Below are 15,369 nucleotides of genomic sequence, written 5' to 3'. Positions count from 1 at the left end.
GTAGTCAGGATTGAGCCCGGGTCTCTGGTGCTGTGAGGCAGCAACTCTACCGCTGCACCACCGTGCCTCTCAACTCAAACATCTCACTGAGAACTTTCTCATTCTGCTGATGATTTGATCACCCATATCCTGTGCATCAAATGATTCTCTTGACTACGTTCCACCTCGAGACATCAGCGTTCAAATCTTTGCAGCACCTGCGAAACAGAAGTCTTTGTGGGTGATGCGTGCATTTTCCGTTTATCTATCTCCCTCCCTCTATCTTTCCTGCTATCTCTCGTCCCCTCTCACCTTCTAAACCTGCCTGCCTCTCTCGCAAGCAAAACACAAAGTGCTGGGGTAACTCCAACAGACTGACAGGTTTGTAGGAGTCTGTACGGAGTTTGTACCTTCTCCCCGAGGCCTGCGATGGTTTTTGCCGGGTGCTCCGGTTTCCTCCCGCGCTCCAGAGATGTGCAGGTCTGCAGCTTGGCTTCGGTAAAATTTGTAAACTCTCCCTAGTGGGTAGGATAGTGCAAGTGTATGGGGTGATTGCTGGACAGCACAGACTCAGTGGGCCGAAGGGCCCATTTGCAAGCTGTATCTCTAGTCTAGTCTAAGAGGGAAAGACTACAAAAAGTAGTAAACACTGCCCAGTCCATCATCGGCTCTGACCTCCCTTCCATCGAGGGGATCTTTCGCAGTCGCTGCCTCAAAAAGGCTGGCAGTATCATCAAAGACCCACACCATCCTGGCCACACACTCATCTCCCTGCTACCTTCAGGTAGAAGGTACAGGAGCCTGAAGACTGCAACAACCAGGTTCAGGAATAGCTACTTCCCCACAGCCATCAGGCTATTAAACCTGGCTGGGACAAAACTCTGATTATTAATAACCCATTATGTGTTATTTGCACTTTATCAGTTTATTTATTCATGTGTGTATATATTTATATAATGGTATATGGACACACTGATCTGTTTTGTAGTAAATGCCTACTATGTTCTGTGTGCTGAAGCAAAGCAAGAATTTCATTGTCCTACACAGGGACACATGACAATAAACTCACTTGAACTTGAACTTGTTCTAAACATAACGGGTCGGGCGGCATCTGCAGAGGGAGGGAAATGGACGTGTGGTATTATGGGTCAGGGTCCTTTTTCACTAATTGTAGTGGGGGGGGGAGAGGGCAAAGAGAAGTGGGGGGGTGAAAAAGTCTGGCGAGTGATACAGGTGTGGGGAGCAGTGGATTGGCAGAGGGGTGGACAAAGGCTGGAGGTGCAAAGGGAACCAAAGTGTGTTGGATAATGTTGGATAAAGTGTGATCAGCCTGAAGAAGGGTTTCGGCCCGGAACGTTGCCTATTTCCTTCGCTCCATAGATGCTGCTGCACCCGCTGAGTTTCTCCAGCATTTTAGTCTACCCTGTGTTGGATAATGGACTAGTGAAATGTAAAGGTAGAGGGAGGGATATGGGTGGAAGGGGATGAGGGGAGGGGGAAGAGGGGCTGGATAGTGGGATACATTAATGTGCACCAAGTTAGGGGGGGGGGGGTCTCTGGAAGGAGACAGTGGGTGGGGGGGATATTACAAAGACAAGCGGATTTGTAGATTAATTGGCCATTCTGGAAATTAGTTAATTGGAGCAGATTTCGCAGTTGATGGGGGTGGGGGGGTGGGGGGAGAAGAAAGGAAAAAGGAGGAGGAGCTCGAGGGCTGAGGGAGAGATAGAGAGGGGAGGAGACAGCAAGGGGCTAACTTGATGGAGAGGGGCAGGGAGAAGAAAGTGTGAAGGGTTTCGGCCCGAAACGCAGCCAATTTCCTTCGCTCCATAGATGCTGCTGCACCTGCTGAGTTTCTCCAGCACTTCATTGGAGCAGAATTAGGCCATTTGGCCTCTGGAGTTCACTCTGCCATTCAATCATGACTAATCTATCGTTCACTCTCAACCCCATGCTCCTGCCTTCTCCCCATAACCCTTGACACCCGTTCTAATCTGTCCCTGCTTTAAAAGTACCCAATGTGGCAATGAATTCCACAGATTCACCAACCACCCTCTGACTAAAGAAATTCCTCCTCATCTCCTCTCTAAAGGTACGTCCTTGTATTCGGAGGCTGTGGCCTGCCGACTGTTCATAGAAACATAGAAATTAGGTGCAGGAGTAGGCCATTCGGCCCTTCGAGCCTGCACCGCCATTCAATATGATCATGGCTGATCATCCAACTCAGTATCCCGTACCTGCCTTCTCTCCATATCCCCTAATCCCCTTAGCCACAAGGGCCACATCTAACTCCCTCTTAAATATAGCCAATGAACTGGCCTCAACTACCCTCTGTGGCAGAGAGTTCCAGAGTTTCACCACTCTCTGTGTGAAAAAAGTTCTTCTCATCTCGGTTTTAAAGGATTCCCCCCTTATCCTTAAGCTGTGCCCTGGACTTCCCCAACATCGGGCACAATCTTCCTGCATCTAGCCTTTCCAACCCCTTAAGAATTTTGTAAGTTTCTATAAGATCCCCTCTCAATCTCCTAAATTCTAGAGAGTATAAGACAGTATTCATACAGACAGACTCTGCTGGAAACACTCATCAGGCCAGGCAGCATCTGTGGGAAGAGAAATGGAGTGACACTTCAGGTCTGAGACCCTTTGTCGGGACTGGGGAAGAGGGAAAAGTTGAGATCCCGTGTTCAGGATCAGTGCCACAAGGTCTGTATCTCTCTCGTATCTCCAGCACATGGCACTAGAGAGCCAGCTACATCGCTCACTGTAAACATCAGCTCAAACAACAAAGATTAGCTCCAAAAACAGACCAAAGCACGCATGATAAAGGGAAAGACACACAGGAGAGTATTGGGAAGTACTTTGACATTCTCACAGGGTAAATAGACAATAGACAATAGACAATAGGTGCTGGAGTAGGCCATTCGACCCTTCGAGCCAGCACCGCCATTCAATGCGATCATGGCTGATCATCCCCAATCAGTACCCCGTTCCTGCCTTTTCCCCATATCCCCTGACTCCACTATCTTTAAGAGCCCTATCTAGCTCTCTCTTGAAAGTATCCAGAGAACCTGCCCCCACCGCCCTCTGAGGCAGAGAATTCCACAGAGAAACATCCCAAAGTATACGAGGCCCTATCGCATTGATACAATGTACTTGGTACGTTCTCCCCGTGACCTGCGTGGCTTTTCTCCGGGATCACCGCTTTCCTCCCACGCTCCAAAGACGCAGGTTGTAGCTTAATTGAAAGTCGACACAAAAAGCTGGAGTAACTCAGCGGGACAGGCAGCATCGCTGGAGAGAAGGGATGGGTGATGTTTCAGGTCGAGACCCTTCTTCAGACTCGTCTCCGTAATACAAGTCAGCTTTTTCTTTATGTTCCATGCCTCAATGTATAACATAGAAACATAGAAATTAGGTGCAGGAGTAGGCCATTTGGCCCTTCGAGCCTGCACCGCCATTCAATATGATCATGGCTGATCATCCAACTCAGTATCCCGTACCTGCCTTCTCTCCATACCCCCTGATCCCCTTAGCCAAAAGGGCCACATCTAACTCCCTCTTAAATATAGCCAATGAACTGGCCTCAACTACCCTCTGTGGCAGAGAGTTCCAGAGATTCACCACTCTCTGTGTGAAAAAAGTTCTTCTCATCTCGGTTTTAAAGAATTTCCCCCTTATCCTTAAGCTGTGACCCCTTGTCCTGGACTTCCCCAACATCGGGAACAATCTTCCTGCATCTAGCCTGTCCAACCCCTTAAGAATTTTGTAAGTTTCTATAAGATCCCCTCTCAATCTCCTAAATTCTAGAGAGTATAAACCAAGTCTATCCAGTCTTTCTTCATAAGACAGTCCTGACATCCCAGGAATCAGTCTGGTGACCTTCTCTGCACTTCCTCTATGGCAATAATGTCCTTTCTCAGATTTGGAGACCAAAACTGTACGCAATACTCCAGGTGTGGTCTCACCAAGACCCTGTACAACTGCAGTAGAACCTCCCTGCTCCTATACTCAAATCCTTTTGCAATGAAAGCTAACATACCATTCGCTTTCTTTACTGCCTGCTGCACCTGCATGCCTACCTTCAATGACTGGTGTACCATGACACCCAGGTCTCGCTGCATCTCCCCCCCTTTCCCAAATCGACCACCATTTAGATAATAGTCTGCTTTCCCGTTTTTGCCACCAAAATGGATAACCTCACATTTCTGAAGAATAAGGACAATCTTTAATCAGACTTTGCTGGACTTTATCTTGCACTAAACGTTATTCCCTTTATCCTGTATCGGTTTGATTGTAACCATGTACGGTTCTTGTGCTGACTGGATAGAGCACAACAAAACAGCTTTTCACTGTACCTCGGTACACGTGGCAATAATAGACTCGACTAAAAATGAGCATTTGATCGCACAACCCCAGTCGGGAGGGAATGTCCCTCCATCCATAACAATCGTACCGCTCGTAAACCCAGCTGCACCATGCTAGAGACCCAGGTTCAGTCGCCTCACTGTGTGGAGTTTGCATGTTCACCCTTTGACCACGTGAGAGGGAGTTCAGTCACACATCCATTGGCAGCAGAATCTTGAGGAAAAATGAGTATAGAAGTTGGGAGCTCGTGTTGCAGTTATACAAGAAATGCATCAGATTACCTGGGTCATTATGAAATTGTGTCCATCTGTTCTTGCTAATTGATCCTGGATTTTTGGTTGGAAACAAGGAACTGCAGATACTAGCTCACAAAAAAAGACACAAAGTGCCGGAGTAACTCTGCGAGTCAGGCAGCATAAATTCATGTCATGGAACAGAATTAGGCCATTTGGCCCATCGCGTCTACTCCGACATTCAATCCTGGCTGATCTACCTTTTCCTCTCAACCTCTTTCTCCTGCTTTCTCCCCATAACCCTTGACGTCCTTACCAATCACGAGTCTGTCCGCCTTCAAATCCTCCGGAGAACATGGATAGATGATGTGTGGGAAGGAACTGCGGATGCTGGTTTAAGATAGACACAAAAAGCTGGAGTAACTCAGCGGGACAGGCAGCATCTCTGGAGACTTGGAATTGGTGACATTTCGGGTCGAGACCCTTTTGGTTGGGACCCTTCTTCAGTCTGTTTTTTAAGTGATAATGCATTGACTGTGGTACATTAGAGAATGCAGCAGCAATACATAAGAAGGGTCTCCACCCAAAACGTCGCCCATTCCTTCTCTCCAGAGATGCTGCCTCACCCGCTGAGTTACTCCAGCATTTTGTGTCTGCTATATATATATATATATATATATACACATCTATATGCCCTTGACATTCAAACTAATTTTTATCAAAGTCATTTTTTCCCCTCTGCAGTTGTTTGCCATTGTTATTGCAATGAAGTTACTTCGGAGTCTGGTCCCTGTGGCTGGCTTTGGTGCATCAAAGGGTTAATGAATGGGCAGACTGCCAAGTCGTACAGGGGCTTTGAGCTAGAGACAAGCGGGGGAAAGAACCTAACTGTTATGTTCCACTCCCCGGCCCCCAGCCCCCTTGCTCTGTCTGAGCCAATCCTCTGGCAATGCCTGTTCACCCAGCCCCACTCCCCCTCCCCTCTCCCCCCTCCAAAGTACCTCCCTCATCCCCGCCTCGCTGCAATGGGGATGTATAAAGCGGCCGGGGATGAATGTTTAGCGGGATTGTTGCAACCATCGCTGCTAGACTCTCAGGGAAAACTGCCAGAGGAGAGAAAGAAAGAGAGAGTGTGGGTTAAACAGAGAGAGGGTGAAGAAAAGAAAGAGAGGAGAAAGTGAGGAGAGAGAGAGAGGGAAGAAAATAAAGAGAGGATGAGAGAGGAGGGGAGTGGGGAGAGAAAAGAGCGGGGGAGTAAAAGATATGAAGGGAGGAAAAATGAAAGGGGGAACAGAGAAGAGAGATGAAGCGGGGGGGGGGGAAGAACTGAGAGAAGGAGGGAATAAATGAAATATGAGAGAGGGGAGAATGAGAGAAGAGAGGGAAAGGGAAAGAGGAGACAACAGAGGCGGGAGAAGGAAGAGGAGAAGAGGAGAAGAGGAGATGAAGGAGAGGAGCGAGGGAGGAGCGCGTTCCCTCTCACGGTGAGTGTGAGTCCGAGTTCATGTTGAAGGGGAAACTGCGCCTCGTCGCCGGAAAGTTGTAGCCGCCGGTGGCTGAAGGTGAAGGGCAACGCCGGCTCCGGCCACTGGGCTGGGCTGGGTCGGGCTGGGCTGGGCTCCGGCCACTGGGCTGGGCTGGGTGGGGCTGGGGTGGGCTGGGCAGGGCTCCGGCCACTGGGCTGGGCAGGGGCGGGCTGGGCTGGGCTGGGCAGGGCTCCGGCCACTGGGCTGGGCAGGCGACCGACTCCCTCCTGGTCTTTACAACCGATTCGGGGAAGTTGGGAGCGAATCATTGGAGTTGTGACTGTCCGGGGATGTGTCGCCCCGCTGTCGGGGGGCCAACTTGGTCCGGGTGGGAGAGAGGGAGGGGGGAAGGAGAGAGAGGAGGATGGGGAGGAGGGAGAGAGAGGGAAGGAGGGGGCGGAGGGGAGGGAGGGGGAGGGAGGGAGGGGGAGGGAGAGAGAGAGAGTGAGAAGGAGAGACAGGGAGAGGGAAAGAGAGAGACAGGGAGAGAGTGATGGAGGAGAGAGAGGGAGAGGGGGAGGGAGAGAGGAGAGAGGGGGGAGAGGAGGGAGAGAGGGGGGAGAGGGAGGGAGAGAAGGAGAGGGAGGGGGGGAGAGGAGGGAAGGATGGAGGGAGAGGAGGGGAGGATGGAGAGGGAGGGAATGAGAGAGGGGGGGAGAGGAGGGGAGGATGGAGGGGGAGGAGGGAAGGATGGAGGGAGGGAGAGGAGGGAAGGAGGGAGAGGGAAGGAGGGTGGAGAGAGGGAGGGAGAGGGGAATGGGGGGAGAGGAGGGAAGGATGGAGATGGAGGGAATGAGAGAGGAGGGAGAGGAGGGCAGATTGGGCTGAGTCCCCACGGGGTGTGTGCGCTGTCTCGCCACTGCACTTGCTCCCTAACAAAGAGAAACGCGGCCCCGCTGTTCAAACAACCCAGACGGAGAGGGGAAAAGGGGAGCAGAGGGGAGGGGAGGGAAGAAGATGAGGTTGAGGAGGGGGAGAGGAATGGGAGTTGAGAGGAGGTAGTAGGGGAGAGGGGGATGGAGAGATGTGTGAGAGGAGAGAGGGAGGAGAGAGAAGGGAAACAGACACAGTCCACTTAAACCTGGGCTGTACCCACCCTGCATTCTGATTTTTTTTTTAAAGTGGATTATGGGGTAATGTGCCCCAGATGTGTAGTCCCCCCCCCCCTCCCCCAGCCAGCTGTTTAACCCTCTCCTGCCCTGTTAACCCACACAAAGCCCAGCGATAGACAGCAAGGATTAGTTCATCCATCCCTACTGTCCCCACAGACTGCTGGACCCCCTGATCCACCCACATACCCACGCTCTCCCCCCTCTTCGTTTAAAAAAGCCTCGATTGAAACGTACAGCATGGAGACTGGCCCTTTGGCCCACGGCATCCATGCTGACCATCGATCGTAGACACAAACACTCAGCGGGCCAGACAGCATCCCTGGGAGGAAAGGAATAGGCGACGTTTCGGGTGGAGAGTCCTCTCTCTCTGATCATCGATCGTCCCGTCACACGCCAGCCCTGTGTTATCCCACTTTCTCACGCTCCCTACACACGAGAAGGCAATTTGCAGAGGGCCAATTAACCTGCAAACCCACACGTTCTTTGGGATGTGGAAGGAAACCAGAGCACCCGGAGTAAACCCACGTGGTCGCAGGGAGAACGTGCAAACTCCACACAGACAGCGGTACTTTCTTGTCACTTGTACCTAAATACGGTGAAATGCTTTTCTTGTGGGCTGTCAAGTGACAATCACACTATACATTAGGCACAGTGGTACTAAGTGTGACAGCACCTGAGGTCAGGGTTGAACCCAGGTCTCTGGAGCTGTGAGGCAGCAGCTCTACCCGCTGGGCCACACTGCCACCCTTCATTTCTATTGAACCTAATAGCCACCGATTTCAATATTACAGTAAGGTATTGCTGGAGCTCGGCTGGTAGCTCCCACATTTATTACCTCCTCCATGTTCAGTGTGGCACTGTGTGAATTCCTCATGGTGCTGAAGGAAGCCATTCTCCCTGTGACCGTGTGGGTTTCTCTTGGTTCCTTCCACATCCCAAAGACGTGCTGTTTGGTTTTCACATGGGTCGCTTCGTGCAGTAACGGGCTGCATGAGGAGCAGCGGCGGGGCATGTGTTGGGGAAATAGGTATGGGATTGTTCCCCTTGTAGCTGGCAGAGGCTCATGTATCATTGTTATATCTTGTCCCACTCTGTACTGTCCTGCTAGCTATCATTTTGTGGCTGTTATAAATGTGTGTGTGTGTGTGAGCACATGTATGTGTGTGTACACGTGTGTTTGTGTGTGCACCTACATGAGTGTGCATGTGTGTGTGTACACTTGCATGTATGTGTGCACGTGTATGTGTGTGCCCGTGTATGTGTGTGTGTGTGCACATGTGTGTGTGTACACGTGTGTTTGCACATACATGTGTGTGTACACCTGTGCACGTGTATGTATGTGTGTGTGCACATGTGTGTTTGTGTGTACACGTGTGTTTGCACATGCATGTGTGTCTGGACGTGTGTGTGTGCACACGTGTGAGTGAGTGTGAGTGTGTGCTCATGTGAGTGTGTGTGCATGTACGGTGCTATCAAGGGAGTTTAATTGTCATGTGAGCCGGCAATGGAACAATGAGCTCTTATTTTCTGCAGCTCGACAGACTCATTAATGTAATAACACAGCAAACAAATAGACAACAACCCACGGTTATCAGCACCTTGTACCACCTTCCTGATGGTAGCAGTGAGATGAGAGTGTGGCCAGGCTGTTGTGGGTCCTTGTTGATATTAGCTGCCTTTTTATCAGACTGCTTCCTATAGATCCCTTCGTTGGTGGAGCAGTGGTAGAGTCGCTGCCTCACAGCGCCAGGGACCCCGGTTCGATCCTGACCTCGGGTGCTGTCTGTGTGTGCGGAGTTTGCACGTTCTCCCTGTGATCGCGTGGGTTTTCCTCCGGGCGCGCCTTCGGAGCGTGGGAGGAAACCGAGAAAACCCACGGGGAGAGCGTAAAACTCCGTACAGACAGCACCCGTGGTCGGGATTGAACCAGGGTCTTTGGCGCTGAAAGGCAGCAAATCCACCACTGTGTCACCACTCCACAGATGTGTAGATCGAGATTGGTGTTCAGTTCCCCATCAGTGACTGAACTTGACCAGATTGTAAAGCGATTAGTAAATTGGTAACCAATAATCCATCGGTAGTTGATGATAAACCAATTTGGTGATTTGCTAACTGGTATGTGATTGTGAAGCTGTCGCCTTGGTGATTATGAAGAATTGGGTGACTTGGCCTTCAATTGATACGATTGTAAATGCACGATATATACAGGGTGACAGTGGTGCAGTAGATAGAGTCACTGCCTCACTGCGCCAGAGACCTGCATTCGGCCCTATGACCACGTGGGTTTCCTCCGGGTGCTCCGGTTTCCTCCCACATCCCAAAGACGTGTGGGTTTGTAGGTTAATTGTCCCTCTGTAAATCGCCCCTGGTGTGCAGGGAGTGGATGAGAAAGTGGGATAACTAGTGTGTGGACGGGTGATCGATGGTCGGCATTGACTCGGAGGGCCGAAGGGCCTGTCTGCATGCTGTATCTCTAAATTAAATATCAACAAGGCATTCGAGAAATTTGTTAGTATGCCGACTAGTCAAGATGGATTCAAGTCAAATTGTGAAGGAACTGCAGATGCTGGTTTATACTGAAAATGGACACAAAGTGCTGGAGTAACTTAGCAGGTCATGCAGCATCTTTGGAGATGGTGTTACGGCTTGGAACCCCTGGTCAGGGTTATGACCCCAAATGTTGCCTATCCCTTTTGTCCACAGATGCTGCCTGACTCGCTGAGTGACTTTGGGTCCATGTTAAATTGTGAAGTGAATCAGTTACTATTGCCTGGCTGTGACTCTAAGCTGTAGAGTTACATTTTCCTTGGTTTTAATGGATAGGACACAGCAGGGAAATTGTGTATTTGTGGAAGGAGAGAGGAGGGAGGGGGGGGGGGGGGTAGGGAATGAGTTCCAAAGCCTGCCTGTAGAACCGTGAATGTAAGGACATTAATCATTTTCATTTCATATTTATTGAAAGGCTCGTTATATTTTGAGAAAAAACAGAAGCCATGTTTGAAGGATGCCAGGTGCTTAAAGGAGAATGATTCATTAAGGTCGGGAGCTGGGAGAGTTCCTTTGGCTCAGCCGCAGAAGTTTCAAAGCCGTTTGCTTCAGAGTCAGTGGACGTGGTGCTTGTTATTCGAAGTGCTGTGGCAGCCAAATTAGTGCAGGAGCAGGCAGGCACAATGTCCTAATGACCCTGGCAATCCCCTGCATGGGAGAGGGGCACCTCCCATGGCTCCACGGCTCTTTGCCCATGAGCCAGGCGGAGACGCAACCAGTAATAAAAAAGACAAAGTGCTGGAGGAACTCGTCGGGTCAGGCGGCATCGCTGGAGAACGTGGCTGGGTGACGTTTCAGGTCTCAAAACTGATTGTGGTGGGGAGGGGGAGTGGGGGGGGGGGGGGGGGGGGAGGGGGAGGGAGGGGTGCGTAGAGAGGTGGGGGGGCAGGACAAAGCCTGGCACGCGATAGAAGCAAAACGCTGGAGTAACTCAGCAGGTCAGGCAGCATCTCAGGAAAACATGGATGGGTGATATTTCAGTGGAAATTGCTGGGGTGTTCGATCCTGATCACGGCTGCTGTCTGTGTGGTGTTTGCACGTTTTCCCCGTGACCTGCGTGGGTTTTCTCCGGGATCTCCGGTTCCCCCCGATGCTCCAAAGACGTGCAGGTTTGTAGGTTAATTGGCTTGGTATAAATGTAAATTGTCCCTGGTGTGTGTTGGATAGTGTTAGTGTGAGGGGATCGCTGGTCGGCGCGGACTCGATGGGCCGAAGGGCCTGTTTCTGCGCTGTACCTCTAAACTAAAACTAAACTAATCTAAACTCCAGTTATTTGAAGAAGGGTTTCAGCCCGAAACGTCGCCGATTTCCTTCGCTCCATAGATGCTGCCTCACCCGCTGAGTTTCTCCAGCATTTTATTCTCCCTCCAGTTATTTGAACACAAGCCTGGGCTATGAGTCCAGTGCAACATTGTTGGTGGATAGAAGCAGTGGAGAGAGAATTGAGTGTGTGCAAAAGATCACTTAAACCGATGGAGAATTTTCCGATTTTTAAAAAAAAAATTCAAAAATAAACTCGGCGCAATAAAAAATATATACAAACCAAAAACCCTACAAAAAAACTCTTCATACTTTTTTCATGTGTATACATTCAATAGTGTTTTGCTCAGTAGCGTTAGCATTAGTCTCCACACAAATCCTTCTTGCTTCTCAACACTCGCTTCAGGCCCAACTGCTGACCTAACATGCACTGCTCATTGGTGTGGCTCATTGGCGAAAGGCTCTTTGTTTTCCAGTCAGCAAAAAGACTTTCAATTTTTGCAATCAAGCTGTCCACAGAATACAGATAAATGGGAACAACGTTTAGCAAAGGATCGAAGGGCTGAATGGCCTACTCCTGCACCTATTGTCTATAAAGTCCGATTAAGGATAGTCTGAGAGTCTCCAATGAGGTGGATGGGTCAGAACCCCTCTCTAGTTGGTGGGAGGATGGTTCAGCTGCCTGATAAAAGCTGGGAAGAAACTGTCTCTGAGGTTACGATTGGTACACTTTGTGGGAGCTTTGTATATTGTACCTTGTATACTGTGTGGTACAGTGGCCCAGTGGTAGAGTTGCTGCCTCACAGCACCAGAGGCCCGGGTTCGATCCTGACTACGGGTGCTGTCTGTACGGAGTTTGTACGTTCTCCCCGTGACCTGCGTGGGTTTTCTCTGAGATCTTCAGTTTCCTCCCACACTGCAAAGACGTACAGGTTTGTAGGTTAATTGGCTTGGGATAAATGTAAATTGTCCCCAGTGTGTTGTAGGGTGCGGGGATCGCCGGCCAGTGCAGACTCGATGGGCCGAAGGGCCTGTTTCAGCGCTGTATCTCTAAACTAAACTAACCTAAACTGTGCTTTGCGATTTAGTTGTAATGACACAAATGAATTGCCTTAGTGCCTCTACAGAATTCTATCATATGCTAAGGTGCTATATCAATGCAGGGTGGGAGCACTGTTCTGACTGCACCCCCACCCCTCGATCAGCTCCCATTTGCTACCCCACGGCTTCAGACGACCTAGTTTTGATCCTGACTCGTGTGCTGTCTATGTGGAGTTTGCACCCCGCGTGTGTTTCCTCCCGCCTCCTAAAATATCGCTGGATTTATTGTCCACAGTAAATGATCCCAGAGTGTGCAGGCCCGTGGATGGTAGAATCTTGGAGAGAGGATAAAATGTCATGTCTTGCCCTAAACGATGGACCTGTACCCTTTATTGAGCACTGTGGAAGGCTTGACTGTATTCATAGAGTGGTACAGCATGGAAACAGGCCCTTCGGCCCAACTTGACCATGCCGACCAGCACGTCCCATCTCCTAGTCCCACCTGCCTATGTTTGGCCCATATCAATAGACAATAGGTGCAGGAGTAGGCCGTTCGGCCCTTCGAGCCAGCACTGCCATTCCATGTGATCATGGCTGATCATCCCCAATCAGTACCCCGTTCCTGCCTTCTCCCCTGACTCCGCTATCTTTAACAGCTCTATCTAGCTCTCTCTTGAAAGCATCCAGAGAACCGGCCTCCACCGCCCTCTGAGGCAGAGAATTCCACAGACTCATAACTCTCTGTGAGAAAAAGTGTTTCCTCGTCTCCGTTCTAAATGGCCAACTCCTTATTCTTAATATCTTATCCCTCCAAACTCAATGTACCTGTCCAAATGTTTTTTAAATGGTTGTGTAATCTTTGGCTGGATAGCAGGCGAATAAAAGCTTGTTGCTGTACCTTGGTACATGTCCCTATAATAAACTCAATTAACTAAATTAATTAATTAACTAAATTAACTAAAATCAAAACTAGGATTGGTGTGGTTGTATGTTCGATTGCTGGACTTGATGGGCTGAAGGGCCTGTTCTGTTACTATTTGACTATATGCTTGTGCACGCCTCAATATACTTGTGTTCTCTGCTTCACCCAGAGAGTTGTGAATCTGTGGAATTCACTGCCACAGAGGGCAGTGGAGGCCAATTCACTGGATGTTTTCAAGAGAGAGTTAGATAGAGCTCTTAGGGCTAAGTGGGTTAAAGGGATATGGGGAGAAAGCAGGAAATGGGGTACTGATTTTGGATGATCAGCCATGATTATATTGAGTGGCGGTGCTGGCTGGAAGGGCCGAATGGCCTACTCCTGCACCTATTGTCTATTGATATGGGCCAAACATAGGCAGGTGGGACTAGTGGAGATGGGACGTGCTGGTCGGCATGGTCAAGTTGGTCAAGAGTTATCTTTTCCTCTCTGTAAGACTAAGTTTGTGTACCATTACCACAGCTGTTGGCAGGCAAGTGAAACACCCTACCAACAACTACTGTCTATCTTAGTGGAGACCCTCGGACAATCTTTGATCGGACTTTGCTGGCTTTATCTTGTACTAGACGCTGTTCATGTTATCATGTATCTGTACACCGTGGACGGCCCGATTGTAATCGTGTGTTGTCTTTCCGCTGACTGGTTAGCGCGCAACGAAAGCTTTCCACTGTACCTCGACACACGTGACAATAAACTAAACTAAACCTGAAGCAGGGTCCCGACCCGAAACGTCACCCACTCCTTCTCTCCAGAGATGTGGCCTGCCCCGCTGAGTTACCCCGGCATTTTGTGTCTGTCTTCGGTGTAAAGCAAACTTGTGTCTGTGGAATTCTCTGCCTCAGAGGGCGGTGGAGGCAGGTTTTCTGGATGCTTTCAAGAGAGAGCTAGATAGGGCTCTTAAAGATAGGGGATATGGGGAGAAGGCAGGAACGGGGTACTGATTGGGGATGGGACACAAAAATGCTGGGGAAACTCAGCGGGTGCAGCAGCATCTATGGAGCGAAGGAAATAGGCAACGTTTCGTCCCGAAACGTTGCCTATTTCCTTCGCTCCATAGATGCTGCTGCACCCGCTGAGTTTCTCCAGCATTTTTGTCTACCTTCGATTTTCCAGCATCTGCAGTTCCTTCTTAAACATACCGATCGGGGATAGAAACATAGAAATTAGGTGCAGGAGTAGGCCATTCGGCCCTTCGAGCCTGCACCGCCATTCAATATTATCATGGCTGATCATCCAACTCAGTATCCCGTACCTGCCTTCTCTCCATACCCTCTGATCCCACAAGGGCCACATCTAACTCCCTCTTAAATATAGCGATCAGCCATGATCACATTGGATGATCACATTGAATGGCGGTGCTGGCTCGAAGGGCCGAATGGCCTACTCCTGCCCCTATTGTATAAACTCTGCTCTGGTGAACCGTGCCAAGCAAGAATGCTTGGCTTTAAATTAGCGGTACAAATGCAGGAATATATCTGGAGAGCAGGAAATGGAGCGCTGACTAATGTGGGGCCAGTGCCAGACTCTTTGATCTTTTGCATTTCAACTCTGACAATACAGAAGTTATTAAAGGAAAACTCACTTCATTTGATTTCCAGCTCTTTTCATGGTGACCCACAGCCACGGCCGGCCTCCTACAACAGAAAGGGAATATATTACATCATGCTCGAGACTGCAAAAGGCATAATTGCAGTTCCTGAGCTCAATATGGAATCGGCGACTCTGCATTTTTTTTAAAATTCTGCCCGCAAAACCCGTACCCACGCAGACAAACTCATTACAAAGGCCTGCAGTCGGTGCTAGACTTGAGGTCAAAGGTTGCAGACAGTGAAAGGTTACTGGGACACGAGGGGCCTCGTTAGAGCAATACCCTCGGGGGATGGGGGGGGGGGGGGGGGGGTTGGCTCAAATTGTCAACAGAGACCGTTTGCAAGATGTGGGATTGAGGTGTGGTTTACTCAGCTTGCCCCCAGGACCGGCGACCTGCTTGTGAAGCAGTCTGTAAAAATTACATTGGTGAAAACCTTTCTTTCATTCTCTCCCCGAGGAGTGCAAGGTTTGCACAGCCACCATCACACCTCCGTTCTCTCTGTCTCTCTCTGTCTCTCTGTCTCTCTGTCTCTCTGTCTCTCTGTCTCTCTGTCTCTCTGTCTCTCTCTCTCTCTGTCTCTCTGTCTCTCTCTCTCTCTCTCTCTGTCTCTCTCTGTCTCTCTCTCTCTCTCTCTCTGTCTCTCTCTGTCTCTCTCTCTCTCTCTCTGTCTCTCTCTCTCTCTCTCTCTCTCTCTCTCTCTCTCTCTGTCTCTCTCTGTCTCTCTCTGTCTCTCTCT

The 15,369-nt window shown here is 49.8% G+C and overlaps 1 long non-coding RNA gene across 1 annotated transcript in view; it reads left to right on the top strand.

Moving 5' to 3' along the window:
• Positions 1-6,003: 6,003 nt before the first annotated feature.
• The window catches only part of LOC129714344 (uncharacterized), a 33,084-nt gene continuing 23,718 nt past the window's right edge, over positions 6,004-15,369 (top strand). Inside the window, exon 1 of the long non-coding RNA XR_008726337.1 lies at positions 6,004-6,061. This is a non-coding gene — a long non-coding RNA (uncharacterized LOC129714344). The remainder of the gene's footprint in view (positions 6,062-15,369) is intronic.

The sequence above is a fragment of the Leucoraja erinacea genome, chromosome 39 (assembly GCF_028641065.1).
Source record: "Leucoraja erinacea ecotype New England chromosome 39, Leri_hhj_1, whole genome shotgun sequence".
In the NCBI taxonomy this organism is placed as follows: domain Eukaryota; kingdom Metazoa; phylum Chordata; class Chondrichthyes; order Rajiformes; family Rajidae; genus Leucoraja; species Leucoraja erinaceus.
This window is presented reverse-complemented; position numbering and strand designations above follow the sequence as displayed.